General features: G+C 45.4%; 1 protein-coding gene across 2 annotated transcripts in view; it reads right to left on the bottom strand.

Annotated features, from left to right (window-relative positions):
* aida (axin interactor, dorsalization associated) overlaps positions 1–21,722 on the bottom strand; it is a 99,094-nt gene that overhangs the window by 33,153 nt on the left and 44,219 nt on the right. The window lies entirely within an intron of this gene.

The raw sequence follows: 21,722 nt of genomic DNA, 5'->3' as shown, positions 1-21,722 counted from the left end.
TTCTGAGGGAGGTGGGACCAGTACAAACCAGACGGTCTGCACCTGGGCAGGACCGGAACCAATGTCCTAGTCGGAGTGTTTGCCAGTGCTGTTGGGGAGGAGTTAAACTAATATGGCAGGGGATGGGAACCAATGCAGGGAGACAGAGGGAAACAAAATGGAGACAGAAGCAAAGGACAGAAAGGAGATGAATAAAAGTGGAGGGCAGAGAAACCCAAGGCAAAAAACAAAAAAGGCCAATGTACAGCAAAATTCTAAAAGGGTCAAAGTGTAATAAAAAGGCAAGCCTGAAAGCTCGGTGCCTCAATGCGAGGAGTATTCGGAACCCAGGAGAGGGCTCTGAGCGAGTTAGAGTGGGTGAGAGCGCAGATGAACAGGACCCCAAGAAAGAATGCAAAAGGCAGGAGGCAGGAGGCAACAGAGCAGAGTAGCACAGGGGTAAGTGTAAACCACAAGGTGATAGGAAGGGACAATATGTATGAAGATAAAGGGGCAGCAGGAGGGGTCAAAACTAAAAATCGTGGTTTAAAAGCTAGTATTAAAACACTCTACCTAAATGCATGCAGCATTTGAAATAAAGTAAATGAGTTGACGGCACAAATCATTACAAATGGGTATGATTTTGTGGCCATTACAGAAACGTGGTTGCAGGGTGGCCAAGACTGGGAATTAAACATACAGGGGTATCTGACAATTCGGAAGGATAGACAAGAAGGGAAAGGAGGTGGGGTAGCTCTGTTAATAAAGGATGATATCAGGGCAGTTGTGAGAGATGATATTGGCTCCAATGAACAAAATGTTGAATCATTGATTAGAGATTAGAGATAGTAAGGGGAAAAAGTCACTGGTGGGCGTAGTTTATAGGCCCCCAAATAATAACTTCACAGTGGGGCGGACAATAATCAAGGGAATAATGGAGGCATGTGAAAAAGGAACGGCAGTAATCATGGAGGATTTTAACCTACATATCGATTGGTCAAATCAAATCGCACGGGGTAGCCTGGAGGAGGAATTCAAAGAATGCATACGGGATTGTTTCTTAGAACAGTATGTTACAGAACCTACAAGGGAGCAAGCTATCTTAGATCTGGTCCTGTGTAATGAGACAGGAATAATAAACGATCTCCTAGTAAAAAATCCTCTCGGAATGAGTGATCACAGTATGGTTGAATTTGTAATACAAATTGAGGGTGAGGAAGTAGTGTCTCAAACGAGCGTACTATGCTTAAACAAAGGGAACTACAGTGGGGTGAGGGCAGTTAGCTAAAGTAGATTGGGAACATAGACTAAACGGTGGCACAATTGAGGAACAGTGGAGACTTTTAAGGAGCTCTTTCATAGTGCTCAACAAAAATATATTCCAGTGAAAAAGAAGGGCGGTAAGAGAAGGGATAACCAGCCGTGGATAACCAAGGAAATAAAGGAGAGTATCAAATTAAAAACCAATGCTTACAAGGTGGCCAAGGTTAGTGGGAAACAAGAAGATTGGGAAAGTTTTAAACGAAAGCAAAGTATGACGAAGAAAGCAATAAAGAAAGGAAAGATAGATTACGAAAGTAAACTTGCACAAAACATAAAAACAGATAGTAAAAGCTTTTACCGATATATAAAAAGGAAAAAAGTGACTAAAGTAAATGTTGGTCCCTTAGAAGATGAGAAGGGGGGATTCAGTAATGGGAAATGTGGAAATGGCCGAGACCTTAAACAATTATTTTGCTTCGGTCTTCACAGTGGAAGACACAAAAACCATGCCAAAAATTGCTGGTCACGGGAATGTGGGAACGGAGGACCTTGAGACAATCACTATCACTAGGGGGCTAATGGGACTCAAGGTAGACAAGTCCCCTGGTCCTGATGAAATGCATCCCAGGGTATTAAAAGAGATGGCGGAAGTTATAGCAGATGCATTCGTTATAATCTACCAAAATTCTCTGGACTCTGGGGAGGTACCAGTGGATTGGAAAGCAGCTAATGTAACATCTCTGTTTAAAAAAGGGGGCAGACAAAAGGCAGGTAATTATAGGCCGGTTAGTTTAACATCTGTAGTGGGGAAAATGCTTGAAGCTATCATTAAGGAAGAAATAGCGGGACATCTAGATAGGAATAGTGCAATCAAGCAGACGCAGCATGGATTCATGAAGGGGAAATCATGTTTAACTAATTTACTGGAATTCTTTGAGGATATAACAAGCATGGTGGATAGAGGTGTACCGATGGATGTGGTGTATTTAGATTTTCAAAAGGCATTCGATAAGGTGCCACACAAAAGGTTACTGCAGAAGATAGAGGTACGCGGAGTCAGTGGAAATGTATTAGCATAGATAGAGAATTGGCTGGCTAACAGAAAGCAGAGAGTTGGGATAAATGGGTCCTTTTCGGGTTGGAAATCGGTGGTTAGTGGTGTGCCACAGGGATTGGTGCTGGGACCACAACTGTTTACAATATACATAGATGACCTGGAGGAGGGGACAGAGTGTAGTGTAACAAAATTTGCAGATGACACAAAGATTAGTGGGGAAGCGGGTTGTGTGGAGGACACAGAGAGAGGCTGCAAAGAGATTTAGATAGGTTAAGCGAATGGGCTAAGGTTTGGCAGATGGCATACAATGTCGGAAAATGTGAGGTTAGCCACCATCTTGGAAAAAAAAACAGTAAAAGGGAATATTATTTGAATGGGGAGAAATTACAACATGCTGCGGTGCAGAGGGACCTGGGGGTCCTTGTGCATGAATCCCAAAAAGTTAGTTTGCAGGTACAGCAGGTAATCAGGAAGGCGAATGGAATGTTGGCCTTCATTGCGAGAGGGATGGAGTACAAAAGCAGGGAGGTCCTGCTGCAACTGTACAGGGTATTGGTGAGGCCGCACCTGGAGTACTGCGTGCAGTTTTGGTCACCTTACCTAAGAAAGGATATACTAGCTTTGGAGAGGGTACAGAGACGATTCACTCGGCTGATTCCGGCGATGAGGGGGTTACCTTATGATGATAGATTGAGTAGACTGGGTCTTTACTTGTTGGTGTTCAGAAGGATGAGTGGTGATCTTACAGAAACATTTAAAATAATGAAAGGGCTAACAAGATCGAGGCAAAGAGGTTGTTTCCATTGGTTGGGGAGACTAGAACTAGGGGGCACAGCCTCAAAATACGGGGGAGCCAATTTAAAACCGAGTTGAGAAGGAATTTCTTCTCCCAGAGGGTTGTGAATCTGTGGAATTCTCTGCCCAGGGAAGCAGTTGAGGCTTGCTCATTGAATATATTAAAATCACAGATAGATGGATTTTTAACCAATAAGGGAATTAAGGGTTATGGGGAGCGGGCGGGTAAGTGGAGCTGAGTCCACGGCCAGATCAGCCATGATCTTTTTGAATGGCGGAGTAGGCTCGAGGGGCTAGATGGCCTATTCCTGTTCCTAATTCTTATGTTCTTATGTCCTCTTCGGGTTGCTCATGGCTGTCTGTGAATCGCAGTTTGGTTTGGTCCGAATGCTTGACCAAGTGTGACCTGAAACACCCTACTCCCTTCTTTGGCTTTGACAGTGTCAGCAAGCCATTTGGGACCATGTCCATAGTTGAGTACAAATACAGGGTCATTGACTTCAATATCGCATGACAAGTTTGCGTGATCATGGTACATGCTTTGTTGATGTCACCTGTCCTCGACATGATCATGGAGATCAGGGTGGACAAGAGAGAGCCTTGTTTTGAGTGCCCTTTTCATGAGCAGCTCAGCTGGTGGAACCCTGGTGAGTGAGTGGGGTCTGGTGCGGTAGCTGAGCAGGACTCGGGACAGGTAAGTCTGCAGGGAGTCTTCCGACACACGTTCCAAGCTTTGCTTGATGGTTTGGACTGCCCATTCTTCCTGGCTGTTGGATGCGGGCTTGAACGGGGCAGATGTGACGTGCTTGATCCATTGCGGGTCATGAATTCCTTGAATTCAGTGCTGGTGAAGCACGGTCCATTGTCGCTGACAAGGACATCAGGCAGGTCGTGCATGGCGAACATAGCTCGTAGGCTTTTGTTGGTGGCAGTGGACCTGCTTAGACATTATTACACACTCAATCCATTTTGAATAAGCATCCACAACAACCAAAAACATTTTGCCTAGAAACAGGCTCGCAAAGTCAACGTGGATCCTAGACCACGGTTTGGAGGGCCATGACCACAAACTTAGCTGTGCCTCTCTGGATGCATTGCTCAGTTGAGAGCAAGTGTTGCATTGGCGCACGCATGACTGCAAATCTGAGTCGATGCCGGGCCACCACACATCGGATCTGGCTATAGCTTTCATCATTACTATGCATGGGTGGGGACTGTGTAGGTCACGTATGAACGTTTCCCTGCCTTTCTCAGGCAAAACCACGCGATTGCCCCACAAAAGACAGTCCGCCTGTATGGACATTTCTTCTTTGCGCCACTGGAACGGCTTGATCTCTTCATGCATCTCCGCTGGGACGCTGGACCAGCTCCCATGGAGGATACAGTTTTTTTTACAAGGGACAGTAAAGGATCCTGATCTGGCGGGACGTAACGGGTGACTTTTCGTTTTCAAATGCATCCATCACCAAGAGCAAGTCTGCAGGCTGTGCCATTTCTACCCCGGTGGTGGGCAATGGTTGCCGACTGAGAGCATCAGCGCAGTTCTCTGTGCCTGGTCTGTGGCGGATTACATAGTTATATGCAGACAGTGCAAGCGCCCATCTTTGGATGCGGGCAGAGGCATTGGTATTAATCCCTTTGCTCTCTGAGAATAGCAGTATGAGCGGCTTATGGTCAGTTTCTAACTCAAACATGAGACCAAACAGATACTGGTGCATTTTTTTCACCCCGTAAACGCATGCCAGAGTTTCTTTTTCCAATCATGCTGTAGGCTCTTTCGGCCTTGGACAAACTCCTGGACGCATAGGCGACCGGTTGCAATGTTCCCGATTCGTTTGCTTGTTGAAACACACACCTGACCCCATACGAAGATGCATTGCAAGCTAACACTAAACGTTTACATGGGTTGCACAGAACAAGCAGTTTGTTGGAACATAACAGATTTCTGGCTCTCTCAAAAGCAGCCTCTTGTGATTTCCCCCATATCCAGTCATCTCCCTTGCGTAGCAGCACATGTAGGGGTGCTAGCAAGGTGCTTAACCCGGGTAGGAAATGACCAAAATAGTTGAGGAGTCTCAGGAACGACCGCAGCTCCGTCACGTTCTGTGGTCTCGGCGCGTTCTTGATGGCCTCCGTCTTGGCGTCGGTGAGTTTGATGCTGTCTGCCGCGATTCTTCTCCCCAAGAACTCGACCTCTGACGCCAGGAAAACACAGTTCGAGCGTTTCAACCAGAGTCCCACGCGATCTAGCCAACTTAGAACCTCTTCCAGGTTCTTCAAGTGTTCGATGGTGGCCCGACCTGTGACCAGTATATCGGCCTGGAAAACCACGGTGCGCGGAACTGACTTTAGCAGGCTCTCCACATTCCTTTAAAAAATTGTCGCGGCCGATCAAATCCCAACAGGCATCTATTGTAGATGAACAGACCTTTGTGCGTGTTTATGCAGGTGAGGCCTTTCGAAGATTCCGCCAGCTCCTGCGTCATGTCCAACTTGGTGAACATCTTTTCTCTAGCCAGGGTCGCAAATAGGTCGTCTGCCTTGGGTAGCGGGTACTGGTCCTGTAGCGAAAAACGGTTAATCGTTACTTTATAGTCCCCACAAATTCTGACCATGCCATCGCCTTTGAGAACCGGACCAATCGGACTGGCCCATTTGAACTCCACCGGCGCGATGATGCCTTCTCCAGCTCAATTTCCACTTTCTCTCGCATCATATATGGCACCGCCCGTGCCTTGTGGTGGATGGGTCGTGTAGCGGGAACCAAGTGGATCTGCACCTTCGCCCCGAGAAACCTCCGATGTCTGGCTCAAACAACGACGGGAACTTGCTCAGAACCTGGGCACGAGGAGTCGTCCCAGTTCCAGCTGATTTTTCCCAGCCAGCTTCTGCCAAACAGTGTAGGGCCATCTCCTGGTACAATCCATAGTGGGAGTTCGTGCACTGCTCCATCATAGGAGACTTTTACTGCTGAGCTGCCAATTACAGGGATCAGCTCTTTAGTGTAAGTTCTTAGCTTGGTATGAATGGGGCTAAGCTTGGGCCTGTGTGCCTTATTGCACCACAGCCTGTCGAAGGCCTTTTTGCTCATGATAGACTAACTCGCACTCGTGTCCAGTTCCATGGATACTGAAATTCCGTCCAGTTCGACTTTTAGCATGATCAGTGGACATTTTGTGGTGAAGGTGTGCACCCCGTATACAATCAAGCAGACGCAACATGGATTCATGAAGGGGAAATCATGTTTAACTAATTTACTGGAATTCTTTGAGGATATAACGAGCATGGTGGATAGAGGTGTACCGATGGATGTGGTGTATTTAGATTTCCAAAAGGCATTCAATAAAGTGCCACACAAAAGGTTACTGCAGAAGGTTACTGCGGAGTCAGAGGAAATGTATTAGCATGGATCGAGAATTGGCTGGCGAACAGAAAGCAGAGAGTCGGGATAAATGGGTCCTTTTCGGGTTGGAAATCGGTGGTTAGTGGTGTGCCACAGGGATCGGTGCTGGGACCACAACTGTTTACAATATACATAGATGACCTGGAAGAGGGGTCAGAGTGTAGTGTAACAAAATTTGCAGATGACACAAAGATTAGTGGGATAGCGGGTTGTGTAGAGGACACAGAGACTGCAAAGAGATTTAGATAGGTTAAGCGAATGGGCTAAGGTTTGGCAGATGGAATACAATGTCGGAAAATGTGAGGTTATCCACCTTGGGAAAAAAAAACAGTAAAAGGGAATATTATTTGAAAGGGGAGAAATTACAACATGCTGCGGTGCAGAGGGACCTGGGAGTCCTTGTGCATGAATCCCAAAAGGTTAGTTTGCAGGTGCAGGAAGGCGAATGGAATGTTGGCCTTCATTGCGAGGGATGGAGTACAAAAGCAGGGAGGTCCTGCTGCAACTGTATAGGGTATTGGTGAGGCCGCACCTGGAGTACTGTGTGCAGTTTTGGTCACCTTACTTAAGGAAGGATATACTAGCTTTGGAGGGGGTACAGAGAGGATTCACTAGGCTGATTCCGGAGATGAGGGGGTTACCTTATGATGATAGATTGAGTAGACTGGGTCTTTACTTGTTGGAGTTCAGAAGGATGAGGGGTGATCTTATAGAAACATTTAAAATAATGAAAGGGATAGACAAAATAGAGGCAGAGAGGTTGTTTCCACTGGTCGGGGAGACTAGAACTAGGGGGCACAGCCTCAAAATACAGGGGAGCCAATTTAAAACCGAGTTGAGAAGGAATTTCTTCTCCCAGAGGGTTGTGAATCTGTGGAATTCTCTGCCCAGGGAAGCAGTTGAGGCTAGCTCACTGAATGTATTAAAATCACAGATAGATAGATTTTTAACCAATAAGGGAATTAAGGGTTAAGGGGAGCGGGCGGGTAAGTGGAGCTGAGTCCACGGCCAGATCAGCCATGATCTTGTTGAGTGGCGGAGCAGGCTCGAGGGGCTAGATGGCCTACTCCTGTTCCCAATTCTTATGTTCTTATGCCTCCTCGGTTCGAGTCTCTAGTTCAGCTTGATCCGCCATGGATTGATCCTCCTCTGCAACGTGGTGGTTTTCAGGGTTTGCAGCTCGTCTGCACATTCGCTGGAGGAGTCCCATTGTTCCACAGCCTTTGAAGCGGCATTGATGGGCTCAATGATCACCTCCGCAGTGCCAACTGCCTCGATTAACATTTGATGGCGGACTCTGGGTCATCTGAGGTCGTGCAGCTACAGGTGTGTAGTTCTGCCATATACATTCCTGCCTGAAAACGACGTTACTTTGTGTATAGTGCTTGTCGAAACCTTTTTATGCTGCGAAATTTGTTTGGTGTTATATCGCTGGTGGACATAAATGCCTGGGCTATCGTTATGGCTTTGCTCAGATCGGTGTTTCAACAGTCAATAGTTTGCGAAGGATAACCTCATGGCCAATGCCAAGCACAAAGAAGTCTCTTAGCATTTGCTCCAAGAATCCATCGAATTCGCAATGTTCTGCAAGGTGCCTTAGTTCGGCGACGTAGCTCGTCACTTCCTGGCCTTCAGACCGTTGACATGTGTAAAATTGATACCTTGCCATCAGAATGCTTTCTTTTGGATTTAGTGTACACAGTTCTTCATACGATTTGGTTGTTGGTTTCACCAGAGCTAGAAGATTCTTCATGAGGCCATAGGTTGTTGCCCCACAGACGGTGAGGAGGATCGCCCTTCGTTTGGCAGCGTTCTCATTCCCTTCCAGCTCGTTGGCCACGAAGTATTGGTCGAGTTGCTCCACGAAGGTCTCCCAATCGTTCCCTTCTGAGAATTTCTCCAGGATACCAACAGTTCTCTGCATTTTTGCGTGATTGTTCGTTATCTCGTAGCCAGTTGTTATGTTCATAATAAAGTAATGCAACTGAGTACTGCAGACATGACTGAGTGTGACCTTAGCTCCTTTATTCAAACTCCAGAGTGTTGGTACAGCATGGGAGGCCTGCTTATATACAGTGCTCCCAAGGGATGCTGGGATCCCTTGGGACTCCAACATGTATGCCCTCTGGTGGCGGTATGATGCAGGTTACATAGGGTTATAAACAATAACTCCAGGATCACCCTGAAGGGCAAAAGATAACCCCCAACTCCTTTAATCTATTATCAGTCAACTCCTTAAATCCATCTTCCCTATGCTCACTTCTAACCAAGTGCAAGAAGCTAACCGATTTCTTCATCCCCAAGATAGACACCGTCTGTTCAGCTGCCTGTCCCTTCCCCTTACCCACAAAGCTAAATCACCCTCCCACCAAGCCCTCTCCACTCGAACCCTGAAGTCCCCATCTCTCTAGTTTCTCCCCAGCCTCTCCAAGATCGTCTTGTTTAAACCACCTGCTGCCTCAATGCAATCCCATCCCTATTAAACGAATGGCTATCTAACTTCATTAATTGGCTCTTATGCAATGGCTCCCTCTCCTGATGCACTGTCTCTCTCCTTTTCAAAACTATCACCTCGCTCTTCCATAAACCCACTTTGATCCCGCTGTCCTTGAGAATGTGCGAAAATTTATGTAGAGCAATAGAGACAGTGAAGTGAACAAAGGAATCATGGAAGGATAACTAAAAGAATGTCAGACTGCAAATGTTCCAACATCAGCACAAATAACAGACTTGCTCAAGGTCTTGGTTACTAGTCACGCCAGTAAAATTGTAGCAATAACAAGCAATGGGTGAAAAAGCTCTTTGTGCAAAACAGTTGCTATTTAATTGGGCAAGGAAGGATAGGTGTCTGCTCATGAGTGGACAAAGGGAAGGAGGGATCACAAAAGGATAGGGTGAGCTGAATGTCCCTCAATTGTACCACGCACTGAAAGTGTATAACCGTTGCGCCCCTACAGTGTAACGGGGCTTGTCCGAGGGAAGTGAGCGCACTCTGAAGGGAGAGCGTTCCTTTGTTCTGATAAGTCCTGGCCGGTGAAACAATTAATAAAGACTGCTTTGTTATAAGCTGCTTTGGTGTTCGCGTCAGTGTATTCGCTGAAACAGATTGAGGGAAAAAGAATCCATATTAACATTCTTAGTAGTACCGTCTCATCTCCAACTTCCCTTTCCTTTCCAAGAACCTGTGCTGTGGCTTCCTACATCCATGCCTCTCACTCCCCCCCAAATAAATCACCGACCTGAAACATTGGACTGAATTCTCTGTGGTGGCAGCGGGAACGATTGATGGCGGGTCGGGTGGAAAAGTTTTTTTTTTGACAGCGGGTCAGGAACCCGCTGTCAACTTGCTCTCACACACCTTTCCCATAGACGCATGTGTCATCATGGAACTGACCCAACCTGCAGCAGCAGGGGATCCAACTGAAATTGGATCTTTCCAGGTGACTAGATTTTTAAATTATACTTAAAAAAAATTATTTTTTAAATTTCCCTGCATGGCCACAGGATTCACACAGCTCAGGAAGCACATCTGTCAACCTGAGGTGGGAGTTCCGTAGCCATTGCTCCAGCATGGAAAACAAACCAAAATAAAATCATGTTAATTAAGTTAGCTAATAGATTAATGGAGATTATGTTCCACTTGAAAAGCTACTGATGAATGTTAATTCAGAAACTCCTGAAGGGATGTAAATGGTGAGGGAAATACATTTTTCACTGGCCATTCTCGGCTGTTGCTTTCCAACACAACAGTAATTGCAGTGAATTGCTCTGCACTATAAAAAAAAATGACATACCATTTAAATACATTTTTGTGTTGTTTCTGGTCAGGTTTTTCTCACAGTATACTGTGATAGTCCAATTACATATCAAGTCAACAACCATAAGAATTTCATTCTCATCACTCATTCCACTGTTTAAGTTTGTACTCAGTTCCTGAATATGACAAATTTAATTTTTCAGTCTGAGACTTTGGGGGGGGGGGGTGGTGAATTTCTGCAAAGACCGTCTCTCTCACTTGTCCATTGTTAACTTCAATGGAATAGCCACAGAAATCCCAGGAACACATTGTAAGCACCACTTACACTGTGTCAGGGATTCCGTAGCTCTTCCGCTGAACTTGCATAAGATTGTAAATGTACCGTGTTACAATTACATTTAAGATCTGCTTAATTTTATGTATTACCACAACACACACATTTTTATTTGTACCAATTACTGATACAAAAGTCTATAGATTTGTGACTACAGCACCAATAACTTCACAATGAACCTAGACATTTAATGCTGGCGGAGTACTCAATAGTAGTAAATATTTTTTTAATATCCATAAAAATTAAAAAAGTTAAAAACATCAGTGAACTAGAAATCACAACACTGAATACTTTTAAAAAATCGTTCCTGGGCTGCAGGTGTTGCTGGCAAGGTCAGCATTTATTGTCCATTCCTAATTGCCCTTGAAAAGGTGGTGGTGAGCCGCCTTCTTGAACCACTGCAGTCCGTGTGGTGAAGGTACTCCCAGTGCTGTTAGGGAGGGAGTTCTAGGATTTTGACCCAGCGATGATGAAGGAACAGCAATATATTTCCAAGTCAGGATGGTGTGTAACATAAGAACATAAGAATTAGGAGGAGTAGGACAATTGGCCCCTTGAGCCCGCTCCGTCATTCAATAAGATCATGGCTGATCGTCTACCTCAACTACACTTTGCTGCACTATTCCCATATCCCTTATTCCTTTAATAGTCAAAAATCTATTGATCTCTGTCTTGAATATACTCTGGGCTAGAGAATTCCAAAGATTCACCACCTTCTGAGTGAAGAAATGTCACCTCATCTCAGTCCTAAATGGCCAATCCCTTATTCTGAGACTGTGACCCCTGATTCTAGATTCCACAGCCAGAGGAAACATCCTCCCTGCATTTACCTTGTCAAGCCCTGTAAGAATTTTGTATGTTTCAATGAGATCACCTCTCATTCTTCTAACTCAAGAGGATATAGGCCCAGTCTACTCAATCTTTCCTCATAAGACAATCCCCCCCCATCCCAGGAATCAATCTGATGCACCTTCGCTACAATCTCTCTATTGCAAGTATATCCTTCCTTAGGTAAGGAGACCAAAACTGTGGTCTCACGAGCACCCTATATCAGTGCAGTAAGACATTTTACTCTTATACACAAATCGCCTTGTAATAAAGGCCAACATACCTTTTGCTTTCTTAATTGCTTGCTGTACCTGCATGTTAACGTTCAGTGATTGGTGTAGAGGAACCGAGAGGTGATGGCATTCCCATGCGCCTGCTGCCCTTGGCCTTGTAGGTGCTGGAGATCACGGGTTACGGAGGTGCTGCCGAAGAAGTCTTGGCGAGTTGCTGCAGTGCATCTTGTAGGTGGTACACATTGCAGCCACAGTGCGCCGATGGTGGTGGGAGTGAATGTTTAAGGTGGTGGATGGGGTGCCAATCAAGCGGGCCGCTTTGTCTTGGATGGTGTCGAGCTTCTCGAGTGCTGTTGGAGCTGCACTCATCCAGACAAGTGGAGAGTAATCCATTACACTCCTGACTTGTGCCTTATAGATGGTGTAAAGGCTTTGGAGAGTCAGCAGGTGAGGCAGAGGCAGAGGCAGAATACCCAGCCTCTGACCTGCTTTTGTGGCCACAGTATTATTGTGACTGGTCCAATTAAGTTTCTGGTCAATAGTAACCCCCCAAGATGTTGATGGTAGAAGATTCGGCGATGGTAATGCTGTTGAAGGTCAAGAGGTGGTGGTTAAACTCTCTGTTTTAAGATAGTCATTGCCTGGCACTTGTGTGGCGCAAATGTTATTTGCCACTTATCAGCCCAAGCCTGAATGTCATCTAGGTCTTGCTGCATTTGGGCATGGATTGCTTCATTATCTGAGGAGTTGTGATGGAACGGAACATTGTACAATCATCAGTGAACATCCCCACTTCTGACCTTATGATGGAAGGTCATTGATGATGCAGCTGAAGATGGTTGGGCTGAGGACATTGCCCTGAGGTACTCATGTAGCGATATCCTGGGACTGAGATGATTGACCAACAACCACAACCATCTTCCTTTGTGTTAGGTATGACACCAGCCAGTGGAGAGTTTTCCCCGATACCCATTGACTTCAATTTTAACAGGGCTCCTTGATGCTACACTCGGTCAAATATTGCCTTGATATCAAGAGCAGTCATTCTCACCTCACTTCTGGAATTCAGCTCTTTTGTCCATGTTTGGACCAAGGCTGTAATGAGGTCTGGAGCCAAATGGTCTTGGCAGAACCCTCCCTGAGCATCAGTGAACAGGGTATTGGTGAGTAAGTGCCGTTTGATAGCACTGTCGATGACACCTTCTATCACTTTGCTGATGATTGAGAGTAGACTGGTGGGGCGATAATTGGCTGGATTGGATTTGTCCTACTTTTTTGGACAATACATATCTGGGCAGTTTTCCACATTGTTGGGTAGATGCCAGTGTTATAGCTGTACTGGAACAGCTTGGCTAGAGGCGCAGCTTGGTGAGGAAGAGGTCAGAGGTCAAGTAGCCAGGCTGGCAACTAGGTCCTTCAAGTCTCAGCCAGCCTGGTCAGTAATGGTGCTACCGAGCCACTCTTGGTGATGGACCTAGAAGTCCCCACCCAAAGTACATTCTGTGCCCTTGCTAGCCTCAGTGCTTCTTCCAAGTGGTGTTAGAGGAGTAATGATTCATCAGCTGAGGAAGGGCAGTAGGTGGTAATCAGCAGGACCTGAAGCCATGAGACTCGTGGGGTCCGGAGTCTATGTTTGGAACTCTCAGGGCCACTCTCTCCCGACTGTATACCACTGTGCCGCCACCTCAGGACATACCCAGGGATGGTGATGAAGGAGTCTTGGACTGTGGCTGAAAGGTATGATTCTGTGAGTATGACTATGTCACACTGTTGCTTGATTACTCTGTGGGACAAGTTCCCAGATATTAGTGAGGAAACTTTGCAGGGTCGACTGCACTGGGTGTGCCGTTGTCGTGTCCAAAGCAGGTTCTTTGGAGGAATCTTTTAAAGATCGTTAGGTATTGATTCATTAAGACCTATCGCCTTTTTCTCCCCTCCTTTCCTGAATGCACTGACGTCTTGTTGAGGTAGAGTTCCACATGTGCCACAGTGCTCCAGTATCTCAGTCAAGGTACTATTGTTCACACATGAGCATGTCATTAGATGCTGGAAGACAATCAAGACTGATCATGTCCTCATCGGACGTTCACATGTAGGCACTTTCAAGCAGAGATTACTGGATAGCAAATCAGGGAACCATGGCGATTTCCTTACCCTCCCTATCCCAGGTTGCTGCAGCAATTATAGAGATCTTACCACCATGCTAGTCAAGATCACCAGAGACCAAGGATTGATCTTCCTGGTCCCTATAGTCCAGCTCTACACCAAGCCATCAGGGTGTCAGCAAGGTTTAATTTTTTTTTTTAAATTAAGTTTTCCTTCAAATGTGTCTTTCTCCTTGTCCACCTCCTCAACAACTTACACTTATATAGACCCTCCATTAATTCACCATTGTGCACATATACTGGTGCATGTGTACCAGAGGGTGACCCACATTGTGGAACTGTAATCCTTGCGAGGAGTCGATACATTTAGAACCAGTGTGGTATTTGGCATGGGGGGAAAACTCTTCGAATGGTGTAGTGTGGTTCAGTGCCGCACCACACATATCTGTTGTTTGACCTGGGACAGTGCATGGGGCTGCTATATTTGTCCTTAGCATTCCTGTGCTGGGAAGGGGGAAATCAGACTGAATCAGTCTGTGATAGCTGATGCAATATAACATCACAGTTTCTTTTGTAAATATTTTCTCTGCTATTAAACACTAAATATTAATGTTCAAAATAGTCTTCAGGCAAATGTTCACATTTGACATGCCTGCCTCACCTTGCATAATTAATGAGTTGGCAGCACTATGAAGTTAAAGAATTAAACCCAGGGTTTGAATGTTTCTTCCCATTACCAAACCATCAAGTGCACACTGCAGTCCATATGGTATCGGCATCAGAGTTCACATTTCAGATAGGTGGCTGTATTTAATTTTTCCCTCAGAAGACAGCACTCAAACCCTGGAATGTAACCAACTGCAAGTGTAATGATGAACAGACTATGACATTTACTTGAAAATTCTCCACCCTCTAAATGTGTCTCTCTAACTTTACCCTCCATACACAGGCACCGTCACCAGATATTTCCAATTTTCTCCCCTCCTCCCAAGGCAGCAGTGATTCATGCTGGGCTACTGGCCCTGGTTCTCTCTTGAATTGTGGCCACTTGAAGACCTGTCATGAGTGAGCTAAATAAAATGGGATGTTAGCACACAAATGTTGATTTGGCGAGAAACAACATTTCAGCTGCAACACATGGCATGGTGCCTACAATTCTCAGCATTGCGGAGAGGGAATGTGTGTGTCACACAGAACTCCAGTCTCACACACACAGGCTAATGACCAATTGCAGATCAGAATTGGTCGAGACATGAGGGCAGCTCACTAACTGAGCATGGCACAAGAGGGAAATAAAATATCTCAAGACATTGGGGGTGTGGGAGGAGGGTGAATGGGTTACATTTTTGTAAGCGGCATTATTTATTTTTAAAGAGCTAAAAATCACCCTCAGTATTGCTCTTGCTCCTTTTCTGTAGTTGCTGTTTTTTGCTGCAATATGGTTTCACAGGTGCTGACTGCTTCCAGTACATAATAAGTACATAAGAATTAGGAACAGGAGTAGGCCATCTAGCCCCTCGAGCCTGCTCCGCCATTCAACAAGATCATGGCTGATCTGGCCGTGGACTCAGCTCCCCCAAATGGTATTATTCCCAGACAGCTCCCCAAAATGGTATTATTCCCAGACAGTGTTTGTAAGCTTTTCAACTATGGATGGCATCACAGCCAAGCCCAATCTTGGCGGCAGTCCGAGAGGCGGGAGTGCGTAGCGTTGGTGAGGCCTATAAAGGCCCAGGTGCGTGGAGAGACGGCGGCAGTCAGAGAGGCGAGAGTGCGTGACGTTGGTGAGGCCTATAAAGGCTCAGGTGCGTGGAGAGACGGCGGCAGTCAGAGAGGAGAGAGTGCGTGGCGTTGGTGAGGCCTATAAAGGCCTAGCTGGTGCACCTTCAGCGGGGAGAGAAGGCAAAAAAGTAGAAAGAAGTCAACAGGTGACTTCACAGCCAAGGGGGTAAGTGACTGGCTGGTGATTGGTGAGTAGCTTTTCTTTTTCTTTTTTATATCAGTAAGTAACCTGTTAACATTGTTGTTGCCAATTTAAGTTAATCTAAGGGTTAAGTCATGGCAGGAGAGCTCGGTCACGTGATATGCTCCTCCTGTACCATGTGGGAACTCATGGAAACTTCCGGTGTCCCTGACGACTACATCTGCGGGAAGTGTATCCGCCCCCAGCTCCTGATGGACTGCGTTACGGATTTGGAGCTGAGGGTGGATTCACTCCAGAGCATCCACGATGCTGAGAATGACGTGAGTAGCACGTGTAGCGAGTTGGTCTTACCACAGGTGAAGGGTCCACAGCCGCCAGAAAGGGAATAGAAGACCAGCAGTGCAAGGAAGGTAGTGCAGGGGTCCCCTACGGTCATCCCCCTGCAAAACAGATACACTGCTTTGAGTACTGTTGAGGGGGATGACTCATCAGGGGAGGGCAGCAGCAGCCAAGTTCATGGCACCGTGGCTGGCTCTGTTGCACAGGAGGGCCAGGAAAAAGAGTGGGAGAGCAATAGTGATAGGGGATTCAATTGTAAGGGGAATAGACAGGCGTTTCTGCGGCCGCAACCAAGACTCCAGAATGGTATGTTGCCTCCCTGGTGCAAGGGTCAAGGATGTCTCGGAGCGGGTGGAGGACATTCTAAAAAGGGAGGGAGAACAGCCAGTTGTCGTGGTGCACATTGGTACCAACAAAATCGGTAAAAAAAGGGATGAGGTCCTACGAGACGAATTTAAGGAGCTAGGAGCTAAATTAAAAGTAGGACCTCAAAAGTAGTAATCTCGGGATTGCTACCAGTGCCACGTACTAGTCAGAGTAGAAATCGCAGGATAGCGCAGATGAATACGTGGCTTGAGCAGTGGTGCAGCAGGGAGGGATTCAAATTTCTGGGGCATTGGAACAGGTTCTGGGGGAGGTGGGACCAGTACAAACCGGACGGTCTGCACCTGGGCAGGACCAGAACCAATGTCCTAGGGGGAGTGTTTGCTAGTGCTGTTGGGGAGGAGTTAAATTAATATGGCAGGGGGATGGGAACCAATGCAGGGAGACAGAGGGAAACAAAAAGGAGACAAAAGCAAAAGACAGAAAGGAAATGAGGAAAAGTGGAGGGCGGAGAAACCCAAGGCAAAAAACAAAAAGGGCCACTGAATATAAAGGGGCTGCAGGAGGGATCAAAACTAGAAATCATGGTTTAAAAACTAGGATTAAAACACTGTACCTAAACGCACGCAGCATTCGAAATAAAATAAATGAGTTGACGGCACAAATCATTACAAATGGGTATGATTTGGAGGCCATTACAGAAACGTGGTTGCAGGGTGGTCAAGACTGGGAATTAAACATACAGGGGTATCTGACAATTCGGAAAGATAGACAAGAAGGGAAAGGAGGTGGGGGAGCTCTGTTAATAAAGGATGATATCAGGGCAGTTGTGAGAGACGATATTCGCTGCTGAATCATTGTGGGTGGAGATTAGAGATAGTAAGGGGAAAAAGTCACTGGTGGGCGTAGTTTATAGGCCCCCAAATAATAACTTCACGGTGGGGCGGGTAATAATCAAGGGAATAATGGAGGCATGTGAAAAAGGAACGGCAGTAGTCATGGGGGATTTTAACCTACATATCGATTGGTCAACTCAAATCGCACGGGGTAGCCTGGAGGAGGAATTCATATAATGCATACGGGATTGTTTCTTAGAACAATATGTTACAGAACCTACAAGGGAGCAAGCTATCTTAGATCTGGTCCTGTGTAATGAGACAGGAATAATAAACGATCTCCGAGTAAAAGATCCTCTCGGAATGAGTGATCACAGTATGGTTGAATTTGTAATACAGATTGAGGGTGAGGAAGTTGTGTCAGAAATAAGCGTACTATGCTTAAACAAAGGGGACTACAGTGGGATGAGGGCAGAGTTGGCTAAAGTAGACTGGAAACAAAGACTAAACGGTGGCACAATTGAGGAACAGTGGAGGAGTTTTAAGGAGCTTTTTCATAGTGCGCAACAAAAATATATTCCAGTGAAAAATAAGGGTGGTAAGAGAAGGGATAACCAGCCATGGATAACCAAGGAAACAAAGGAGAGCATCAAATCAAAGACCAATGCATATAAGGTGGGCAAGGTTAGTGGGAAACTAGAAGATTGGGAAAATTTTAAACAACAGCAAAGAATGACTAAAAAAGCAATAAAGAAAGGAAAGATAGATTACGAAGATAAACTTGCGCAAAACATAAAAACATATAGTAAAAGCTTTTACAGATATATAAAACAGAAAAAAGAGTGACTAAAGTAAATGTTGGTCCCTTAGAAGATGAGAAGGGGGATTTAATAATGGGAAATGTGGAAATGTCTGAGACCTTAAACAATTATTTTGCTTCGGTCTTCACAGTGGAAGACACAAAAACCATGCCAAAAATTGCTGGTCACAGGAATGTGGGATTGGAGGACCTTGAGACAATCACTATCACTAGGGGGTGGGGGGGTAGTGCTGGACAGGCTAATGGGACTCAAGGTAGACAAGTCCCCTGGTCCTGATGAAATGCATCCCAGGGTATTAAAAGAGATAGCGGAAATTATAGCAGATGCATTCGTTTATAATCTACCAAAATTCTCCGGACTCTGAGGAGGTACCAGCGGATTGGAAAGCAGCTAATGTAATGCCTCTGTTTAAAAAAGGAGGCAGACAAAAGGCAGGTAACTAAACGCCGGTTAGTTTAACATCTGTAGTGGGGAAAATGCTTGAAACTATTAAGGAAGAAATAGCAGGACATCTAGATAGGAATAGTGCAATCAAGCAGACGCAGCATGGATTCATGAAGGGGAAATCATGTTTAACTAATTTACTAGAATTCTTTGATATAACGAGCATGGTGGATAGAGGTGTACCGATGGATGTGGTGTATTTAGATTTCCAAAAGGCATTCGATAAGGTGCCACACAAAAGGTTACTGCAGAAGATAGAGGTACGCGGAGTCAGAGGAAATGTATTAGCATGGATAGAGAATTGGCTGGCGAACAGAAAGCAGAGAGTCGGGATAAATGGGTCCTTTTCGGGTTGGAAATCGGTGGTGAGTGGTGTGCCACAGGGATCGGTGCTGGGACCACAACTGTTTACAATATACATAGATGACCTGGAAGAGGGAACAGAGTGTAGTGTAACAAAATTTGCAGATGACACAAAGATTAGTGGGAAAGCGGGTTGTGTAGAGGACACAGTGAGGCTGCAAAGAGATTTAGATAGGTTAAGCGAATGGGCTAAGGTTTGGCAGATGGAATACAATGTCGGAAAGTGTGAGGTCATCCACCTTGGGGAAAAAAAAACAGTAAAAAGGGAATATTATTTGAATGGGGAGAAATTACAACATGCTGAGGTGCAGAGGGACCTGGGGGTCCTTGTGCATGAATCCCAAAAGGTTAGTTTGCAGGTGCAGCAGGTAATCAGGAAGGCGAATGGAATGTTGGCCTTCATTGCGAGAGGGATGGAGTACAAAAGCAGGGAGGTCCTGCTGCAACTGTATAGGGTATTGGTAAGGCCGCACCTGGAGTACTGCGTGCAGTTTTGGTCACCTTACTTAAGGAAGGATATGCTGGCTTTGGAGGGGGTAGAGACGATTCACTAGGCTGATTCCGGAGATGAGGGGGTTACCTTATGATGATAGATTGAGTAGACTGGGTCTTTACTCGTTGGAGTTCAGAAGGATGAGGGGTGATCTTATAGAAACATTTAAAATAATGAAAGGGATAGACAAGAGAGAGGCAGAGAGGTTGTTTCCACTGGTCGGGGAGACTAGAACTAGGGAGCACAGCCTCAAAATACGGGGGAGCCAATTTAAAACCGAGTTGAGAAGGAATTTCTTCTCCCAGAGGGTTGTGAATCTGTGGAATTCTCTGCCCAAGGAAGCAGTTGAGACTAGCTCATTAAATGTATTCAAATCACAGATAGATAGATTTTTAACCAATAAGGGAATTAAGGGTTATGGGGAGCGGGCGGGTAAGTGGAGCTGAGTCCACGGCCAGATCAGCCATGATCTTATTGAATGGCGGAGCAGGCTCGAGGAGCTAGATGGCCTACTCCTGTTCCTAATTCTTATGTTCTTATAATCTTGTCGTAAACGAATACCCACACATGAACCTTTCAGCAGCAGTCATTGGATATCAGGAGCAGAGACCTCAGCCTAGAGTACTGGAGCAAATGTGGTACCTCTACCTCAGCCGAGGTCAGCTAACATAGCATAGACTGAGCATTGAGTTTGGGACTTTGTTAGTCTGTCTGGCTCAGTTAGTTAATAGATCACCCAGTGTACAACTGGTGCAAGAGGGATTCAAATTCCTGGTACATTGGAACCGATTCTGGGAGAGGTGGGACCAGTACAAACCGGATGGTCTGCACCTGGGCAGAACAGGAATCAATGTCCTAGGGGGAGTGTTTGCTAGTGCTGTTGGGGAGAGGTTAAATTAATATGGCAGGGGGATGGGAATCTATGCAGGGAGACAGCAGGAAGTAAAATGGGGGCAGAAACAAAAAGTAGAAAGGAGATAAGGAAAAGTGGAGGGCAGAGAAATCAAAGGTAAAAATCAAAAAGGGCCACATTACAACATAATTCTAAAAGGACAAAAAAAAAAGTGTTAAAAAAACAAGCCTGAAGGCTCTGTGTCGCAACGTGAGGAGCATTCGTAATAAGGTGGATGAATTAACTGCGCAGATAGTTGTTAACGGATATGATGTAATTGGGATTACAGAGACATGGCTCCAGGGTGACCAAGGCTAGGAACTCAACATCCAGGGGTATTAAATGTTCAGGAAGACTAGACAGGAAGGAAAAGGAGGTGGGGTGGCATTGCTGGTTAAAGAGGAGATTAACAAAATAGTAAGGAAGGACATTTGCTTGGACGATGTGGAATCTGTATGGGTAGAGCTGCGGAACACCAAAAGGCAGAAAACGCTAGTGGGAGTTGTGTACAAACCACCAAACAGTAGGAGAGAGGTTGGGGATGGCATTAAACAGGAAATTAGGGATGTGTGCAATAAAGGTACAGCAGTTATCATGGGTGACTTTAATTTACATATAGATTGGGCTAACCAAACTGATAGCAATATGGTGGAGGAGGATTTCCTGGAGTGTATTAGGGATGGTTTTCTAGACCAATATGTCGAGGAACCAACTAGCAAGCTGGCCATCCTAGACTGGGTGTTGAGAGAGAATTAATTAGCAATCTTGTTGTGCAAGGCCCCTTGGGGAAGAATATGGTAGAATTCTTCATTAAGATTGAGTGTGACAGTTAATTCAGAGACTAGGGTCCTCAACTTAAAGAAAGGTAACTTCGATGGTACGAGACTTGAATTGGCTAGGATAGACTGGCGAATGATACTTAAAGGATTGACAGTGGATAGGCAATGGCAGACATTTAAAGATCAAATGGATGAACTTCAACAATTGTACATCCCTGTCTGGCGTAAAAATAAAACCGTGGCTAACAAGGGAAATTAGGGATAGTGTTAAATCCAAGGAAGAGGCATATAAATTGGCCAGAAAAACAGCAAACCTGAGGACTGGGAGAAATTTAGAATTTAGCAGAGGAGGACAAAGGGTTTAATTAGGAGGGGAAAATTAGGAGTATGAGAGTAAGCTTGCAGGGAACATAAAAACTGACTGCAAAAGCTTATATAGATATGTGAAGAGAAAAAGATTAGTGAATACAAATCTAGGTCCCTTGTAGTCAGAATCAGGTGAATTTATAATGGGGAACAAAGAAATGGCAGACCAATTGAACAAATACTTTGGTTCTGTCTTCACTGAGGAAGACACAAATAACCTTTCGGAAATACTAGGGGACCGAGTAAGGAGGAACTGAAGGAAATCTTTATTAGTCAGGAAATTGTGTTAGGGAAATTGATGGGATTTAAGGCCAATAAATCCCCAGGGCCTGATAGTCTGCAACCCAGAGCACTTAAAGAAGTGGCCCTAGAAATAGTGGATGCATT

This window comes from Pristiophorus japonicus, chromosome 7 (assembly GCF_044704955.1).
Source record: "Pristiophorus japonicus isolate sPriJap1 chromosome 7, sPriJap1.hap1, whole genome shotgun sequence".
NCBI lineage: Eukaryota > Metazoa > Chordata > Chondrichthyes > Pristiophoridae > Pristiophorus > Pristiophorus japonicus.
Note: the sequence above shows the minus strand (reverse complement) of the source record. Positions and strands in the feature narration are given on the sequence as shown.